The 17,912-nt window shown below is 41.9% G+C and overlaps 1 non-coding gene across 1 annotated transcript; it reads left to right on the top strand.

Moving 5' to 3' along the window:
- Positions 1–9,487: 9,487 nt before the first annotated feature.
- On the top strand, positions 9,488–9,560 carry TRNAK-UUU. Its single transcript has one exon. It is a non-coding gene; the product is annotated as a tRNA-Lys (tRNA).
- The last annotated feature ends 8,352 nt before the right edge of the window (positions 9,561–17,912 follow it).

Below are 17,912 nucleotides of genomic sequence, written 5' to 3'. Positions count from 1 at the left end.
TTTCTTGCTGCTAGTCTGTGCTTGCTCTCATGCTGGCAAAAGCTGGGGTTTCGGCCGGTTTTACCTACTATTGGATTTAAACCAATGATTCTCGTCGTATGAAAGCGATACTCTAACCGCTGAGTCAAGTAGGTCAAGCTGAGTAAAGTCAGAGAAAATAGACCCCTATAAGATAAGAGAAAGTCGCGCATCAAGAGTTCCCCTTACTATACTATACCTAGAGTTCCCCTTACTATACAAGGGGGAGCAGAGCGCTAAGAAAGAGAAAGAAAGCATTATCACTATACCAAAATTCAGCTGCGGCTAGCACGCTAAGATCAACCACTTGGAGAACGTGGAGCCTTTCTTTCTCGGTCGTCTGTCTTTCTCGATGTGGATTCCGATTCATGCGATCGTTCTCCGCTGCATTCATCTTTTCACTCCCCACTCTCCACCATAACAAAATGTTTCCACTATATCTCAGGAGTCGTCAAAGGAAGGCGGGTCCAAGTAGGCATAAATGAACTAATTGGGCATACTACAATGGATCAGTTCATTCAACAAGATCCGTTCGGATCGGATCAGGATGAATTTGATTGGTTTGACCTCTCGCTCGGATGTCAGACTCTCCCGCTGCCGACAGATGTCCCATGCCACCTTTCGTGAACAGCTCCGAAAATGAATAAATTGTGATATAGCGCCGAATAAGCCACAACTCTATTCCCGACTCGAAATCATCAAGGACTTGTTGGAAGAGAAAAGAGGGAGCCCTATACCATACATCCTGCTGCCTCGAGACGACTGCACGTTACATCATAGCAGCAGGACAAAATGAAGGCGGAAACAAAGACCCCTGACTCGAGAACAAAGCAAGGGATTGAGCAGCGCGAAAGCTACGAGAATACACCTGACTCTTTCATTTGCATTTCTAAATCGAAAGTGAAGGCGTTAGCGCTTTAGAAAGATTGCAGGGCGTTGAGGCTTGACTAAGAATCTCGAAAGGGCTTTTGAAGCTTACTCTGCTACAGTGGACCGTTAGGTTAGCAGGGTACCCCGGTTTGGGGGCTTGAAAGACTTAGCGCCATGACAAGGGGTATCAGAGCCAAAGGTTCGGCCAAGCCATGGCTAGTGGGAAAAAAATCGTAGGCTAGTGTCCTCGAAGAGGCTGGGAGCAGACTCGTAATTGTGTGGACGCTTTGTTACACAACAAACAGAAGGGATAGATTTCGAGCGAGCGGGTTGCTTCTCCGGAGAAAGATGCGCTGGTTAGGCGGACCAAAAGACATAAAGAAGGTGGAGCAAAGTGCAATTAGATCCATTTTGAGGACGAGTTTCAGGAAGAATGGAGGGGGAGGGTTCCGGTTGTGGTCCGACATGTTGATGAGCCTCAAGCAAACAGGCTACAACCTACGCCAAAATGGCCAAGACTGAGGGGAGGGGCAGAACAGGCAGCTAGCCTGCTAGATTGAATGAAAGTACTTAGCCAGGGGGAGTCGAGACCAGGCAAAGAAAGAAAGGGCAAGGGCCTAAAGTCTCGAAAAGGCAAGGACTCCAAGAAGAAGCCAAGCATGAGGCCAAGAAAAGCGAGCTCAAGATCAAGAGACAAAGAAGCGAACCGAGAAGAAAGAAGGAAGGCTGAATCTGCTCCAAGCCCTAAAATAAAATGGAAAGAGTTCCTTAAATTGGATTAATCTCGTCCAGTTGGAAATGATAACATAATGCATAGGTCATTAGAAGGAGTTCCGATAAGCAGATAAACATTAGAAGAAGTTCCAATAAGCAGATAAATAGAGTATACCAGTTTCAATCAAATTCATTGTTAGCCAAGGCGTGGTAAAGACAAGATAGACTTTGACCAGACGTGCTCGGAATCTATTTCGATCTGCGTAAAGCTACTGGGTGGGATTACCTCACTCATTCCCTTCTGAAGGTCTGTTTGCTCCGGAACCGATATGACCTGACCTGAACTTTACAGTAAAGAAAAGAAAGAAAAGAGAATTGAAAGACGAAAGCAAGACAACAAGACAAGATGAATTAGACTGATCCTGTAAAGACCATGAATTCTCAAATTCTATCTTGTGCCTATTTTTAGGGATATTTTTGAGGTCAAAAAGTTCTTTCGGCCCTTGTTCAAGACTGAAGGGATACTCAAGCAAGACAAGATTCATTCTCCTTTATTGTGTTTGAATCAATAGGGGAAGGTTCTTCTCATCCAGCCAGCCAGCCGGCCAAGGGGAAGGGGCGGGAGACCGAGCAAGCCAGCCCGAAAGAAAGAAGCTGGCCCTTGTTCAAGACTGATTTCACTCTTTAGAACCATTAATTATCAAATTCTATCCTCTGTCTATTTTTTGGGATATTTTTTAGGTACTTGAGGTATTTTTGGCCATTTTCCCCTATTGTTGGGGGCTAAAAGAGTCCATTTTCCCAGATTTTTCTCTTTTCTTGTAAAGACCATTAATCAAAAAAACTCTATCTTCTGTCTATTTTTTTTTGGATAAAATGCTATCCTCTGTCTATTTTTAGGGCCATTTTCGTCCATTTTCCCTGTATTTTCGTTCAAAATAGGCTAAATGGGACTGATTTCACTCTTTTTTTCTATAAAGGCCATTAATTCATTTTTTCTATCTTCGGTCTATTTATTATTATTTTTTTTTTGGATAAAATCGATGCTTTACCCTTTTTTTTTTTTTTTTTGGCTATTTTGGGCTATAGGTAATTAACTATTAAGTCAAGACGAAACTCAAGATTCTAGAGAGTGAACTCTGGAACCTTTCGAAAAGAGAGAGATGAATGAGACTGAACCTATCCTTTTCTCCTCTCACTACTTACTCATTTAGCTTTTCATTACCTTGCCTTCTTTCAGTCCTGAACCTCGGGCGCCTGAACTATACTATTCTTTCACTTGGTAAAGCATATGAAATTCATTCGTTCTCTTCTTTTGTTCGTTATTCTTGAACGAATATTTCTCCTCGAGCTCGAGCTACTTACTCATGAACCTCGTAAACTATCACTCTTTGACTCTCTCTCCTTCTTTCACCTATTTATTCTGGAAGTGATCTTGATCCTTTCTTTCTTTTACTCGACTGTAAGAAACAAGCAAGAATTCTCCTATTTATTCAAACACTCGGGAAAGTTTCTAATGTACTCTCCCTGAACCTATTGATTCTTGAATGAGGTAAACAGGATGGAGGATGATTCAAACACTCTTTGACTCTCCCTTCACTGTCAAAGATCAATACAAAAGATGAATGAGATAGATTTCACTCTTTGACGATATTCCCTATTTTTGAGGTAATTGAACGAGGGAGGGTTGAACTAAACTGGGTAAGTAAGCTGGCTGAGAATAAGGTCAAGCTCCTTTGACTCTATTATTCCCTGACCTTTCAGTTCGAGTTCGTTATTCGAAGAAGGGAAAGCCGAAAGAAGAATGAGAGTTTACAGGAAGGAAAGATGAAACAAACTATCAGGGAGAGGAAATCAAAGACGAAGACTCCTTCTCCTGTAAAGACCATTTATGATTTAGTTTATGCTCCATATAACTGTAAAGTTTTGTCAGAACTTTTTCACTAACAGCTACTGTTTCAATTCATTCTTTTGATGCTCCATATAACTGTAAAGTTTCGTAAGAGCTTTTTCACTAACAGCTGCATAGGAAATTCATTCTTTTGATGCTCCATATAACTGTCAAGTTTCGTCAGAGCTTTTTCACTAACAGCAGTTGCTGAAATAAATTCAATTTACGTTTTCCCGGGATTTTGGGCTATTTTTGGCTAGATGTAATTAATTAATAAGGAAAGAGACCGAAAACCTAAACCGGAATCGATATTACCTGACCTACACCTATTTCTTCTTTCACCTATTCTGTAAACTCCTTCTGACCGAACCAGATTGAACGAGGTAAATTCAATCACTTGAAGAACTGTAAACAAAGCCAAAACAAGAATGAGACGAAACCTTAAACCTTTGACTGATTGAACTGTATGTAAGAAAAGAAGAAGAAAGATGAATGAGACTGAAGAACGAAAGACGAAAGATTAATGATCGTTTCTTTACAGTGAAATTCGGGAAGGAAAGATGAAACATGAATGAAATCCGGAACCTGATTGAACGAGTTTACAGTGAAAGAATAAAGGGAGACGAAAGAAAGACAAAGACTCCTACTTCGTTCACTCTTTTTCGTGTAAGGACCATTTATTAGAAAATCGATGCTTTCCCCTATTTTTTTGGCTATTTTAGACTGAGGTAAAGTGAAACTAAAGGCAAGAGAGAGACTGAGACTGAACTCTTGAACCGAATTGAATGAATTTACGAGACTGTAAACACGAAAGATTCATTCTTGATCTTCTCCTTTGACTATTTATTCTTTCACTGTAAAAGATCAATACAATACTCCTTCTTATTCATTCTTGATCTTCTCCTTCACCTTCTTTCACTTCTGAACCTCTGCAACTCTATCTCATTCATTGCTTCGCTCCTTCGTCTCTTGATACCCTTATGTCACCTTACCTTAATTAATCCATTCTTTTGTTGCAATTGATGGAGAAGCTGCATTCATTGTTGGAATTGGGTTGGAACGCCACGTGGCTCGAGATTCTGGGGTTGCCCAACTAGTTTTGATGGAATACAAGATGCTCCAGTTTTAGGTAATCCCTAAAAAGCCCAGGTCGGTCAAGACTTGACTAAGAGTAGGTATGGTTGCAACCAATCCAATAGTGCTTCTTACAGAGAAGTGTTTCAAGTCATTCGATTAAGGGCACTAGCTACCCTTTCTTTGTCTGGATTTGTAACGGGAGGCAGGAAACTCCGTCTATACCACAGCTTGAGACGAGACCCGGGAGGCAGCGAGCGTAGTTTACGGAGCGGGAGTCATAGTTCCAATAGCGAAGGAATTAGAATGGCGGCCGCAAAGGATACGGAGCGTTTAGGCTAATGGTACTACTAGTCAACTACACACTCGTAGACTCTTTCTGCGCTGACTGAACTTGCTTCGTAGACAAGGCTCCTTCCTTCGCATGCTTCGGGCGAAGCCGGGGTCGGATTCCCTCTCCTTTCTTTACAGTCTCGCATATTCTCAGATTCCCTCTTCTTTATACTGTCGCCTAGGTAGGGAAAACTCTTAGATTCTCGACATTTTATAGAGTTTTGATTCAAATCCCGACTCAACCCCTCACCCTGCCTGTACCACAACCACTCATTATCCCTTACAAACTACCTTTTGTCTACAATCTGGATAAAGTCCCTTGTAATTAAGAAAAAGGATACGGAGAAGAGAGAAAGGAAAAGGGAATGACAAAATGGATGCTTTTCTCAAGGCAATCGGAATAGAATGTGGCCGAACAGCTTAGCAAAGTCCCTGCCCATCTGCAGGTGCACCCCTTTCCATTTAGCATGATATCAAAAGGGGTAAAGAGACAAGAAAATGGAGAACTCCCAAATCAAAGTCATTGGATTTGTTCGTACCATTCTGTCATCGATCACTGCTGGGTCGGTTGGTGAGTCACCCCCCAAAAAGCATCGATCAAGGTCAAGCATATATGGTTTATGAAATGATCAGCAGTCTCATTTATGCTATGCCCTGCATCGTGTTCGTCTGTCTTTATTGAGCTTTCTTCACTTCAGCGCCATGCGCTTTACTTCGCTTTCTATTTATAGAAGAGAGAGACCATTGTCTTGAGAGTGAAAAGCAAGCGATAGAAAGTCTCGTCCCTCGCGCGTTCGCGCGAACTACTATCAAATGGTGATCTAATGATCTCATTAGTGAAAGAAGGACCAACGACGATCCTATCCTAAAGGAGAAGGAGGAGTAGGAGAAGTCTTCTTTGAAGATCTAGTAAGAAATCGGACAATTATGCCATTCGAAATCCGTCTTCTACAGAGGGAAAGCCTGTTACGAGTAAGTGGAGAGGAAAGATCTCCAGAGATTCTGATCTCATTCCATTCCAGTGGCTCAACCAGTAACTAATGGCGCAAACTCAAAAATCCCTGGTTTCCCAGTAGAACCCCATTTCGACCAAGTTGTTGCGAAGCCGGCAAAAATCAGCGGTTTTACTCACAGCTTGCTCATAGTGCAGGTCTCACTTGTATATTGTATTTGGCCGAAGAAGCATCGGACAGGTTGGAGTTATTACCTTCTTGGGACTCTATAGACCAAGATCTGCTTTCATTATATGGGCAATATCGATCGACTTTAGTAGATCATATGAATGTAGAAAAAGCTTCAGATTTGAATGAATTGGAAACATATCTTTTCCATTTCTATTTACCCAGTTCATATCTTTCTTTCGTGTGTTCCCGGGAGGAATTCTAACTCGGGATACCACCTAAATAACAGTAGAGGGTCAAATAGGTCGGGAAGAAAGAGTCTGAGGTCGGGTCGGACGACATACATCTTGGTTGCTTTCACCACCACTAGAGATCGGACATATATTCAATTTTTATTCGGTGGAAAAAAGCGAAAGCCCAGATTTGCACTTCCTCCCAGATACACAGCTTACATACCCCGCTCAACATTCTTGTATAACAATCGAATCTAGGGTCCGGAGGCAAATTAGCCATTCAATCTTGTAAACTAATCGAGACCGCAATTGGAAAAAGGGAGACGAACGGGGAGGAATAACCAATCGATGAAGGAACATGAAACCATTCTGTTTCAATAGAGGTACGAGAAAGGGTTGGGGGCAATGAAGTAGGTGAAGTGGTTGGATTTTGCGAGTTGTTCCAACCACGGTTGGATGTGATTCCAAGAGTCGAACGAGAATGAATACCACACATCAGAGTCAAGACCAGGCTCCCTAATAGAATGTTAAATCGATCCATTCCGGATCGATCGAATTGGTACGAAAGTTTGAACATGGGAAAACTAAAGAAAACACAACTGATTTGAATAACCCGGTGACCTACCAATTGTAGAAGTAGGATCTTTGGCAAGCAATAAGCACTTAAATAATACAATTCAAGTGTACCATCTTCTTTCTCATTTCGAGGAACGGGTGCGGGAGGAAAAGGAAACAACGAAGGGATCCAAATCGGACTTAAATGGGAATGACATGAAAAGTCTTTTTCAAAACCTAGCATTAAGGGCGTTACGACGATATACGAGAGGAATGGAGAAAAACTCGTGATTGGTGTGGAGGGGAAGATCCGTTTATGATATAGTGCAAGAAAGAGTCGTCTCATTTCCTAACTTCGTCGTTCTTTCAAATTCATTCACTTCAAGGCTGGTTCTGAACGCCGCGTAACATCATCTTCAACCAACCTCCACCGCCTTGTCTTATCCTGCCCTTTCGGTGCGTCCACTAAAGAATTGATTCTACACTAAATAGCTACAACTATACGCTTACTAAAAGACTGACTTACGTTAGCAGCGTGAAACTAAGAAAGAGAGATGTGCCTAAAGCGGCATGCAAGCAAACAGTGCACGCTAAGAGAAAAGGGGAGAGATGTTCAAAATTACTTTCACAATCAAGCCCCCCCCCTACCCTATCTCTCAAACTCTAAAAGGGCCCGTCACATAATTCGTACCTTCTTGGCTCAGGCTTCCAACTGAACTGACTTTATGGCCTTGCGTCGCTAGCAGAAGCTAAGCACTTGAAAAGCGCGCTAAGAATGGTTGCTTCTTTCTATCGGCCTTTCTGTGCAAGAGTCCACCAGTAGCATAGGAGAGGGTTACTGTAGAAGAGTCTTCCCGTTTTTACGTAAGCTTTTTATTACCAGTCAAGTAGTACAACAGCAGTATCTCATCTTATAGCGCGGTGGGTCGCCTTTTGAATGAAATAGAAGAAACTCTTATCGAGATAAAAACAAGAGAGTTGGAGTAGGTGAGTTAGTCCTCACTGACCTGAGCAATTTCGATCACCTAGCAGGCCTTTGATTTGGTAGGTAACATCGCCAAAGCGTATCATCATATTTGACTACGAAGGAAGGCACTCGAAGTGAGAGGGCACCGTCTTGTGCAACGAGAATTGGCCCTCTATCATTGGGCGAGGAAAGAGACCCCTTCCTTTTTGGGGGATCAAGTTCCCGGCCCGAGACGCGTTCGTTGACAAAACTGCCGTAGGAATGGAGACCTTTCCCTCGAGCGGAGAATAACTGATCAACGAGAAAGAGGCCCTACTCACTACAAACGAATACACCACAAGATCGAAACTCATGCCTCTCTCGCATCAAGCGACCCCCACCACTACGTAGTGATTATATCAATCATGTACGGGGGCCCTCCATTCTGATTGGTATATCATGAAAAAATCAAGCCATTTGCACCAGGCGTACTATGCTTTCCCTTGCCCAGATGTTCTTCTCAGTCTTGGAATGGTGACCCGCCGAAGATAGGAGCCCTTTAACATGTTTACAAAGACCTCTTATAGAAAGGGGGTTCGATCAGTAGAGGGGACTACTTTGCCTCCCCGGAAGAAAAAGAGCCCCGCTGGATGACTGATCCCATTAATCATATAACTGGGAGGGAACGTGTCACATTAGAGGTGAATGATCAAAGATGTCCTCTAATTACCACGATGAGGCTGGTCCCCCTTTGATTTTAGTAGACTAAGCTATGAATATGAATGAAGAAATGAATGTCGGGCTCTTTCTTTCACTGTTAACCCCAATCAGTTTCAACATGCTGATACTTGCCCTTTCGTCGAGCCCCGAGCTTGTGGTCCTCCTTTTAGTGTGGGTTCCATTGGATGAATCTGTCAAGTCAAGGTCAATGTACGTAGCAGCAAGGATGGTGCATCACCTATTTCTCATTCTCGCTCAGGAGCCAAAACGAAAATGCCGGCTACCTACAGTACTGGACCTTCGACCAGTTCTACCCTTCTCGAATCGGAACCAACCACCCCACTCTAATAATAGGAGAAAGGAAAACGCTCAAACAGTTGAGCGGCCAGCAACTTCCGTACCAGAGATAGATTCATTCTTCGTACCTGGTCCAACTTCACAAGCCTTCGCGGGTTGAGCAGAAGTCTTCTTTGGTAAGACGAAATTTGACAAAGAAAAGAGAGTGCTAAACCAGAACAACGGCCAACAAAGACCCTAATTACATATAGCTCCTCCTCTTCCCTTATTTAAGGCTTTAAGAACCGGATGGCGGCTGGAAAGAAAGACGACCTCACCTTATCGTAGATGGTGTCAGTGAGAGCCACTTTAGTATCCCCCGTTGACCTTCTTTTGTGGATAGAATCTTCAATGAGTAGAAAGAAGCAACCTGACTAATAAAGGTGCTTGTTGAGTAAGGCCGGCTTTCGAGCCCAAGCCCCTTGTTTGTATAGGTTGGGTGCTTGAGCGCATCTTTCTCATATGGAGGGAGAAAGGCTTTCCTTGAGTTTGAAATCAATAAAGGGTTAGCGAGGCCGTTTTCTTGCGGGAGTGCTAACACGCACCCTTACGTTTTCTTCGCTTGCTCTCCAGTACGAGCCTCATATGGAGCCGCGCCCCTTGAATATGATGAGAAGAAGAGGAGCCGCCCTCTTTTCTTTTCTGCATCAATCCTCCCACCTATTTTTCTTTTTTGGGGTGTATAGCTCAGTTGGTAGACCATTGGGCTTTTAACCTAATGGTCGCAGGTTCAAGACCTGCTATACCCAAACCTACCTTACACGAGACTCTTTTTAAGGATGCGTAGTAGCGTTCAAAGATCACTCTTTGGCCTTTAGATTCACTTCTCTGGCGAGATCTTAGCAGATGAATAGTTGTTAGAGTAGAGAGGCACCGAAGGTGATAGAAAAAATCAAATCTTCATCCTATCCCTTTGTCCTCAAGCTCGAACTCATAATAGTTTACAGGAAAGTTGGTCGATCATGTAGTTAACAACCAGTATTTACAGCAATTTCACCTTTCGGATGTAAATAACCAACCCTAATCTTCAATGGTATACTCCTCCTCCCTATCCTGTTAGAGGTTTGCCCGAATTCTGTTAATCTTTTTCCCCAAAATCTTCATCCTCAACTGCAGAACCCCAACCATACTTTGGTCGAAACCTAACCAGATGGATAGACAAATTACTTAACCGAAACCTGATCGGGAGAGAGAGAAAAAGAAACGACTATCTTGTTCCATCGCTTTCTCCAGCAATCGGCTCCTGGTGAGAACGAAAATCCTGGTGGGTGCAAACTGAGATCTTGAAGCTAATGCTAAGGCCCTTCCTAAAGCGGGGACGTAGTTTCTTGTTCAAATCCAAAGTCTTCAGTCTCCTCCCGGGCTAAGGCTGTAGTTCCAAATCCGGAATCTTAAACAATTCAGCTTAATATAGCATAGCAGATAATCTGATTCAGCTTCAAAGAAGAAAGAAAGGGGCGGGGCATCTTTCGCTTTCCTTTTGGGTTGCGAGTGCATCCGTCCACCACGGTCAGGGCTTTCAGAGGTACCTTGTACGTAGTTAAGGTTCAACTTTGTTTGGTCTTGCTTGATTCTAGACTAGACTGGAAATAACCCTATGACTGACCTAGCTCAAATTTGATGTTGATTCGGGCGGAGCGGGATAAAAGGTTTGGTTCAGGAGACAAATGAGATAGATGTTCGGAATAAACTAGATATGCTGCTGAGGGAAATATTGCTGCGAGAGAGGGCGTTACAGATAGAATTGAGTGATTCTCACCTAAGACTGAAAAGCGTTACGGTTGGGCTTCTTTAGAGGGAAGCAAGCGCGCCAAGCTAAGAACAAAACAATACCCGTCCACTTTTTCATCGACTTTTGGAAAAAAGGAGGATTTCAGCTACCTTTGGAAAACAAGGTCAACAAAGAAAGAAAATCGTCAAAGATATACATAGTAGGCAGGGAAGGAAGCACCATAAGCTACAAGCTCCCCATCAACCGCCTCGGTTCGAGGGTTTTTCCTTCGAGTCAGGTCCACTCCTTTCATAAAACAAGGTCAAAATGACCGACTCAATGGGCCGCGTTTGAGCGGTGCTTCTCCTGTCGACTCATAGATGGTCAAAGCATAGTCGGGTCAAGTGTTAAGTTAGCGCTAAGATTCGGACTCATTTCTTTCGCAGTGGAGCATAAAGAGCCAGGAAGTCTGACTAATGCCTTAGATTCAGTTCCTACTCAGTCTGATTCACTTCCTAATCACTGCTAATTCCCGCCTTTTAACCGAGTGAAATAAGTATGGATATACCGTAAATCAGTCTTGAGATTGAAGTATGGATATTCTAATGCCCACTAAAGACAGAAATGTTGCAAGGCATCAACTCTTCCTAGCCTTCCCTCGCTCACTGAACTACTATAACTATAGAGGAAAGAGCAGCCCTATTCCTAGATCTTCCCTGGGAACATACCATTGAATCTATTCTCAGCTCCTTGGGAGCATACTCAAGCTAAAGATAAGCTGTAAAATAGAATCTTAACCGGTTCCAGGCTTTTCATCCTACACCTGGTGATTTCATTCCTATTTATATGCGGAGATAAAGACTGATATTTAGTTATGGAGAAGCACTACAAAATCAGAATTTGCAGCTAGCAAGGACTTGTAGCAATCCCATTACTTGGAATTATAAGAAAGCAGGAGAAGTTCGAATGCAACCACTCTTGACGCCTTTGTGAAATCCCTTATCTTGAAAGCTAGGCAAGTCAGATTATGTTGAGGATGCTTGCAGGTCTATACAATCCCTTCCGGGAAATAGGTTGATAATGTGTGATAAGAGCTAATTCCTTTCAGTCTTTCCTATTGAAACAGAGAAAGCTAGTACTATTAGAATACTCTCCTAGAATACTAGACCGTCCTTCGATTGAATTACTATTGTTCTTGAAATCCAAGAAGGAAGTCAGTGCTGGCTCTTACAGAATCTTGTCTTGACTTAGTTGCAATCCTTTTCGAAAGGCTGAGCTTCCTCTTTTGAGACGAGCCCTTCCTGATACTTAGAAGCCGGAGAGCTAACATTTCTTATCCTTTGATATCCCTTAAGCAGGAGGTGACACTTAGTTAGACTTTTTCGTTGATAAAAGCAGTACTGGATTCATCTTTTGCACGACTTGACTTTGAAAAGGTAAGCAAGGAAGTAGGCTCTAACAGCCTCTTACTATTCCCCCTGTTAATCAATTCCCTGGAACATACGAATACTATTGAATAAAATCCTCTGGGCTCTTCCATGGAAAGTCATTGAGGAAGTAGCTCTTTCATTCCCCTTGACAGAAAGGCAAGTAAGGCAGAAGCCTGAGACAATAGCTCGAACGAGAAGAGTTAGAAGCCAGAAAGAGAAGATAGAGAAGGAGGTTACCTGCAAGCTTCCTCGATCTATTGACCTTAATGCAAAAAGAGAGTCAAGTCAGTAAGAAAATGAAAGAAGTCATGATCTTTCGTTTGCTGGGGAAAACATAAAGTCTTCTATCGTTTGTGAGCAATAATGAAAGAAATTCAATATCAAGACTAATCGAAGGACAGAAAGTCAATCATAATAGAAAGAAATAGAAGGCTCTAAATAGAACTACTTGCTGCTTTCCGACAGACTAGTTCAGTGAGCGGGAACTAAGAGTCCTAGCTTTCCTTTAGACCACCTTTCCCACTTCCTCTTTCATATCAAAGCAAGCCCTCCGAAACTAACTCCGGAACGAAGAACTTGGTGGTTACCTACTGACTGACCTTCCTGGAAGCTAACCTTTAATAGTGGAATTTCATCCCTCGATTCTGGGTAAAGAGAATAGGACTTCCTTACTTGACTATCTAACTACTTACTATCCCACCGGGACTTTCAAAGAAAAGGAGATCGAAATCGGAGAATCCTAATATTTAGTCTTTATCTTCCTTACCTGGGTTGGAATATCATAGGCTTGAAGAGCCTTTCTTCAGGACTAGTAAGATTAGGGTTTAGGAATAGATTCACCGGGCACGAACGAAGTCAAATGCCTTTCTTTCCTAACTGACAAAGGCTTTACTAAATAGAATGTATTATCTCCCGCTCTTTGTAAGCAGTTCAGGCCTGTATTAAAACCTAAAGATTAACTCAATCTCTTCTTGCTGACAGTCTGATATTTCCTCACGAACGAAGTCAGAGCTCTAGCTTTCCTTACCTTCGCAGTCAGACTTCCTTGCTTGCTTATCTGATGAAGTAGGGCCAGCCTTTGCCTAAGCCTTTATATCTAATTCAATGACACTTTTTTTCGAACATTGCCTACCGTACTGATTTAGTCAGGGCTTTACCAAGCAAAGACTATCAGTTAGTCTGTTACCTCTTTCTAAGGCTTATGGCCTTAAGGCTTATTGGATTTCTGTAGAGTTAGGGTGAGTAGAGAAGTAGGGACTAATAATTGAGTTAGCTTTATTGCTGCTCTTTCTCCCTCTCTGTACTTAAGACTTAAGCCTAATAGACTGAGCTTCCAGGAACACTAAAAGCATCTCAAAATAGATAAAGTAGGTTACCATAAGGTAATGACTGACAGAGCTAAATTCCTTACAAGCTAGCTCCCTGGTAACTTTGAAGATCATCTCCTAGACTGATTACGGGTCGACTCGACTTAAAGAAATGAAATCCTGAGACGAAGGGAACTCCCTTACTTCATTCTATAGGCTTTTCCTCATAAGGATATGATTCAATAGTGAGTTCACGGGGATAGGGATTTTGGCTTCTCCTTATTTCCGACTTCGTAGTGCTCACCCCTAAATAGAACTCATAATTGAAGGACGGAAGTCTAACTTCTAATATAACCAATACTGGCTCGGGTTCTGACATCCTATCCTACCTGATCAGGAATGCGCAATAATAGAAATAGGATGCTCTGCCTTCTTTACGGCTTGAGTAACTAGAATCTGTAGAAGAGAATCTGCTACTTTATTGACTCTGTAACTTCCCTCGGTTTTGAAAGTGATTTACTGGACTTAGTAATTTGGATTAGGGGTATTGTATTTCATGGTTTTGGGATAAGATTCTTAAAGATGAATGAAAATCCCATCGGGCTAGTATCGAAAGAGAAAGATAAGTACCTTAAGGCATAGAGCTTTTCAAAGCAAGCCAGTTTTCCTGGGTCTAGGGGATGAGGAAGTTAAGAAAGACTTGAATTAGTTCTAGGACGAGTTCAGGCCTTGCCTTAGCATAAGCCTTATTAGTAGCTTTCATCCTTGCTGCCAGATCAGAAGCAGGAGGGGAAATATGAGACTTTCGTCTTTCAGACTGAATGATTGTTGTATTTCTGGCTTAAAAAGAGCCTTACCTACCTTATAAGATGAAGTCAGAGCAGACTTATCCTTATAACTTATACTTATTAGTGGCATTTCTTTAGTTACCTTCTAGCAATTATTCCAGGCCTACAACAAGATCTATTGAAGCAGGGTAAATGGGCATCTCTTTCTCCGCTCGGTCGTTATAAAAATAGAGATGAATCAAAGGACTCTTCGTTCTTATACTTTCTCAGATTTGATGGCAACAAGAATATCATGCCTTTTTCCTGCAGCTCAGGATGCTTGGAGGTAGAAGCTCTCTTCTGTATCAGCATGTCTTCTTTTAGAAAGAGTTAATACCGATCTTTTTCCTCAAGCCGTCTAACTATATAATAATAATATATAAGCCTACTATTCTAACTGCCTGACTTGACTTTAAATAAAGATGAACTATGGTCTTTCAAAGACTTAGTTAGAAGATGCTAGCTCGGTCTTTCTTTCTTACTTAGTAATGCTCTAGTCTTCGCTAGCTCTGACATCCTTCGTAGTGCTCTTGTTCTTGTCTCACCCTTATCCACTCTACTCTGTCCGATATAGTACTGTAGTGACTTCTGTGGGAAGACAGAAAGAAAGTAAGATAGAATACTCTCTTTCAGCTCTTCTGTCTAGAGATGGTATTGAAATATATAATCTAAGTCATAATGCTCAGCCTGAGACTATTAACTGTCATATATAAGAGTGAAGAGAGCCATACTAATGATGGGGGTAAGAAATTCCTTGCTTTCAATACAACCTATTTCCCCTGTAACTTAATAACCCTAGTCTTCTTACTTTCGAACTCGGGAGAGCATATAACTCAATACTAAATAAGAAGCTCCTACCTTCATAACTAAATAAGACTTGTATCTTTCCCACTAAGATAGGTTGCTTTCTCCTTCTCAATACGGACCTTCTATGTCGAGACTGTAACTCTTCACTCTACTAAGTATGTTCCTAGGGTGGGATAAGACAGGAATCAAAGAAGGAAAGATTCTGATTTCGTTATATTTTGTTAGAGGCCTTTTTATGTTTTATGGCCTTATCTTCTCATCATGTAAGATGCAATATGATGCCATCAAAGCAAAGTAGGTTTTCCACTCAAAGATCTCGCCGAAGCAGGACGAGCAGTGTGACATACTTGACATCGGTAATCAATTCCGTTATTTCTCATTCACAGGATTACTCACTAAAGTCAAGACTACAGATTAACGCCTGCCTAAGCCTTGATATTTCTTTACTCCCCGATCTCTTAAGGCCTTTGAATACCTATACTACCTGCGTTTCCCTCCAACTTTCACTTTAGCCTAGAATTCATACCGCTTCAAGCTAAGGAGAAAGAAAGATTTTCGCCTTTTGTAACTCATGCACACTTCGGGGGGAAAGATAACTACACTAATTCAATCTCTTTACAGCCTTGTCAGTCAATTGAAACTGATAACTAAGTCCTGAAGCAACTAAGACGGAATCTCGGGCTTATCTAAAGAAGACTGGAAAGATCTAACTCTAAACTATTCGAAAGTACCGGGGAAGTTGGAAATCCTTTATAGGGAAACCTGTAACAACTAATCCTACTATACATACTTGACTAGCTTTAGACTTTAGACTCTTTCTAAGGGCGGGCTTCCAACTTCTTAATCTCCGCAACATGGGAAAAGGATCCTAATACTTCTAACCTTCTCTTTCCTAAAGTCTAGTTTAGTGCCAAATTGTTTTAGTGAGGAAGGCAACAATCTAACTTCTGGGTGAAGATTAGGGATGCCGGGCTTTAGCCCTCAAATCTCAATCGAAAACAGAAACAGATATTCTCACTTTACTTGCTGGGATTGTATCAATATTCTCCTTGCTTATCTTTCTACGGACTCTAACTTCCCAATTGTTGCTCCCTTTGAAGACGAAGTTGGACTTTACTATAGGGCGAGCGAAGTGGTAAGACCTGCAATCATCCTCCAAGAATGCTACCTCATCAATAACTCCCACTAGGATAATGGCTTTGGGAAGTGAATCTATGGCTTCTATGTCTCACTCTCTGGCATGGAACAAAACATATATATATATATATATATATATATATAGGTTGCTTGCTGCTGCTGACTTCAGAATGCTATGGTCTCCTAACACTGCTCTTGTCGTAATGCTCTAGTTCCTTACTTTAGCTTCAAGCTAAGTAGTAAAGACTTAATCTTCATCTAGAAGTCCTGAAACTATCACTCTTCTCTTTCTTATCACGAAGGCTATAATCTTCCTTTCGAACCTAACTAGCTCCCGTGTAAGTCAATCGTAAGTACCTTAAGGCATAGGGCTTTTCAAAACTAGCCCATTTACCTGGGTCGGTATGGCTTGTAACAAAAGAATCTTACTTATCCCCACCTGCAAGCGCATCCTCTGGGAATAAAGTTCTATAACTATCATTTCCGTTTCAGTCTCGGGTTACGTTATACCGCTGAGCTTCAAGTAGAGGTCTTAGGGCACTTTATCAATCTTAGAGCTCTCTATCTATGTTCTTTCGACTGATACAATTCCTTAGCTTACGAGATCCCCGACTCTTATTGATTGAGAAGTTCACTACTATTTAGAATGACTTATTTCCCGCTCCTCTATATAAGGTTGCTGTGCTTTCCTTTTTTGCAACTCAGGTTCCTCTTAGCTTCCAGACGTGACTACAACAACATACCCCCTCTCAACTCTTGAGGAAGAGGATGCTTTCAGGCTCTTGGGCTTCAGTTCTATGGTTGTTCTTTCCTCAGTCAGCTCCCTTTTGTGGTAACTGACTGATCTTGGTGTTGGATGAGATTCTATAGGATAAGGGTTAAAACACTAATTGATGTCTTATTTAAGAGTAAGAGTTCGGTCCATTAATGTTGTATGCGTAAGAGTTTGCTCCATTAATGTTGTATGCATCCTCAGGTATTTTGCAGTTATTTTCTTGGGTATTTGAAGTTATTAGGAGGGAGAAAGGCCAGATCTGTCTTTTATCCCTAACGAAAGAGGAAGCTAAGTCACTGCTTTGCAAGCTCAATCTCTTTCGTAATGCTCAGCCTAAATTCCAATTCCATAGTAAACTCTAGGAAATCATTCACCGGAAACTGTCATTCTTTACTCAGAAGGATCTTCTTCGATTCTTTCTTCTTTCCTTGAGCCTAGAAGATCTGCTGAAGTGAGGACTTTGAAAAAGCTATAAGACTAATCTGGCCTTGTACCTTTTATTATAAGTCTTAGAATGAGTGGTTTTCTCCGACTTGAGAACTTTCTTTCTACTTCCTTTACTCCTAGATAAGAGACGGGAAGCTCAATAGCAAGATTGATTGATCTTGGGGGCTATAGGCCCTGAGACGGACGACTTTCTTACTGCCTTTCCTAAGTCAATAGAGAAGGGACTAGGAGCAGAGACAGACGGGAAGAGAATCCCTAGCTTGACACTTTCCAACTTCCTTACTTTAGACTAATAAAGACGGGAATGCAATAGATCGACGATGACTTGCTTCCTTTGAGGAGGAAGCTGGGGGAATAGCCCAGACCTGAAAGTGGTGAGTTAGGTTTACTTGGAGCTCCCCTGTAACTCGTTAACCTTACTAGACTAGAATGAACTTCCTAACAACCTAGCCTCAAGTATTATTATTATAATGAGTTCTTCCAGATAATAGAATAGGCTTTCCGAGCAGCCTACTGAGATGTTAGCTTCTAGCTGATCTTCTTCTATATTCTATAGCAGGGTGTGTGTGGTAAATCTGTGCTTTAAGGCCTTTTCTTGTCCTCATGTGGCTTCTTCTTCTAGCTCTAATGCCTTCGCCAGGAAAGAGATCAAAAATAGGT

Source organism: Cucurbita maxima, unplaced genomic scaffold (genome assembly GCF_002738345.1).
Source record: "Cucurbita maxima cultivar Rimu unplaced genomic scaffold, Cmax_1.0 Cma_Scf00008, whole genome shotgun sequence".
NCBI lineage: Eukaryota > Viridiplantae > Streptophyta > Magnoliopsida > Cucurbitales > Cucurbitaceae > Cucurbita > Cucurbita maxima.
Note: the sequence above shows the minus strand (reverse complement) of the source record. Positions and strands in the feature narration are given on the sequence as shown.